At 30.6% G+C, this 2,557-nt stretch overlaps 1 non-coding gene across 1 annotated transcript; it reads right to left on the bottom strand.

Moving 5' to 3' along the window:
• Positions 1 to 835: 835 nt before the first annotated feature.
• LOC114300325 (uncharacterized) lies at positions 836 to 2,083 on the bottom strand. The gene is made up of 2 exons (XR_014348409.1): positions 1,842 to 2,083; positions 836 to 1,281 (listed from the first exon to the last, which is right to left on the bottom strand). It is a non-coding gene; the product is annotated as an uncharacterized LOC114300325 (transcript).
• Between the last annotated feature and the right edge of the window lie 474 nt (positions 2,084 to 2,557).

The following is a 2,557-nucleotide window of genomic DNA, read 5'->3' as shown; positions in this document are numbered from 1 at the left end:
AGGATTTTTTGAATTTTTGACTTTTTTGACTTTTTTTTGTGAGAGAATAGTGTAATGATTATGGGTTGGATGTGATATTTTATTTCTTGTGACTAAAATAACCTATTTTATCTTTTGTGGCTAAAATAATCAAAAAAAACCTTTTTGGCTCTTGCCAAACGGAGCCATATATAGTTATTATTCTTATTTTATTTTATTCTAAATATATTTTTATTTTATGCATAATAAAGATAAAGAATAAATGTATTTAGAACAAAATAAATTGTGAATAACAACTGCCTTATAATTTTGGTACTAAATCTTCTGATATTTATTTTTATTTTTTTAATATTTCAAAATACTCACATTTAATTAATGTAAATATTTTAAGATAGAGAAACAAATCACTTGATTACATTCATTTTTTTAAAAGATAAATATAAATTAATTAATTTTTGTCACATATATAATAACCTATAATATAAACGGATTAGATTATCAAAATTAGATTACAATCGGGCAAAAAGCCCAAACTACACTGCTCACAATAGCCTATAATATAAACAAATTAGATCATCAAAATTTCTATCCACAAAATTCAAATAGTGTCATTTTTGCAATTTTTTTTTGAGCGGCAAAAATTAGTTATTAATTATTAAATTAGCACTTATGAAAGTTAGTTTACTTTTTTAATTCAACTACTTTAGAAAAATTGAACCCATAATGTTCTCTAAGGACAAAAGGAAAGTTATGACGGTTAATTAAATTAAGTCTAATTGGTTGTGTGATTTCTGTAATCTAAAATTACACTACCAAATCTTTTTAATTGAAATAGAAATCACAGCAGATCATTATGTATAAAAATTCTATTGGTATAATATTAATTTTGTTTGAAAGATTTGGTTTATCTATGCGTAATATCACAACTTTGCATCTAAAACATTCACTGAACTTTTTTACATAGTGAAACAGCCACCATTGCTAGTTCTAACTACAGCAACTTTCACCGCCGGAGCAACAGTTGTGTAACCAACAGCCTCCCATCTCCGGTGAGCCGACGGCCTCGGAAGGTTCTCCGGCACGACGGTCTCCAATGCATTCTCTCGCCACGGTGGACACCTTCTCTTGTCGCTCCATCTATTACCCTTCTGGTTTGGTTCAACAACTAGTACTGGCTTCATATTCTGATCATCAATGGCCATGCTTTCATTGCCCATTGTTAAATTGTCGATTTCAAGTCCAATTATGATACATGTCAACCCCAATACGCATTGGCTTCTCCATGATCTTTCCTTCTTTGGCCTTCATACACATATATTATAAGTATCCCACAATACAAAATTCAAGGACAATCTACCAACACAAAATGTAATTATGTGTAAGGGGAGACAATATATGTATTTGGGATTAGTTGGGGGTAAAGTTTCAGATGAATCAAGATCACCTAATCTCTTTTATGTCTCATTTTCTATTCTGTAAAAATTTTAAGGAGATAAAGAATGATACATGAAAGGAATAGATGATCTGAATTCCAAAAAATAGAAGGTAATTTCCATAACTTGTGGTTAGATGAACAATTATTTAAAAACAATGATATACAAATACAAAGTGTGTACAAAAAAATTACTAAGGGATGATGTGCTTAATTTGTGGACATAATTCATTTTAAAATAAAAAAAAACGTCAAGATTTTTTTTTATGATTTACAAAAGACCACTATATGATGAAATGGTTTTAAAAAAAGGGAGAAGAATATATATAACACGACAGCAAAAAGAACATGAAAATGAGTGCAGGTAGCGCATGTTAGCAAAAGAGCATATGGTTGATGCTATAGTGCACCGGTGAAAAGGATAACTTACCATGCAACCTGGGTTGTCTTTGCAGTGAGGGAAGATGGGCTAGAGGTAGGAGGGGGAGGGGAGAGATTGAGGCAGCAACTGCTTGATATGGCCATTCTCTCTCTCTCTCTCTCTCTCTCTCTGAATTGTAATAGTTGCAAAGACAAGAGGAGGAGTGCTTGAGTTATATAGCATGGTGCGCATGTTAAAAGTGAACAGTTTGGTTACGGTAAGTGGGACAAGGACCTCAGCGGTGGCTCCTTGGGTTAGTATTATGCAACACGTGGGGTTGGACCCTTCAATCAAGGAGACGGCAGACCGACTCTAAACCCCGTTAGCCAAAAAATGACTGGTAAGTAAAACAAAAACTAAAAAAAAAAAAATTATTTTTTAATCAATTAAATTAATTTTTAAAAGAAAAATATTATAAAATATAAATAAAAAATAAAATATTTTTTTATGATAAGCCACATATATATATACACACATAGTGTTGACGTGATATTTATAAATATTTAAAAAAAAATTATATTATTAAATAATATTTTTATACGACCATATAGATAGAGAAGCAATCATACTTCATCTTTAAAGGATCGATCATTGAAAACCTGGAGAATGAATTTGGCAGGGGGAATAAAGTTTTGCCTAATTTCCAATACTAAGGGCTGTTTTGGTAATATGCATAAAAAGTTAAAAGTCAGTTTTTAATTCATTTTAAGTCATATAACCTTTAA

This window comes from Camellia sinensis, chromosome 13, assembly GCF_055761805.1.
Source record: "Camellia sinensis isolate YWXY chromosome 13, ASM5576180v1, whole genome shotgun sequence".
Lineage (NCBI taxonomy): Eukaryota > Viridiplantae > Streptophyta > Magnoliopsida > Ericales > Theaceae > Camellia > Camellia sinensis.
The sequence above is the reverse complement of the archived record's forward strand: the minus strand, read 5'-3'. Positions and strand labels throughout refer to the sequence as shown.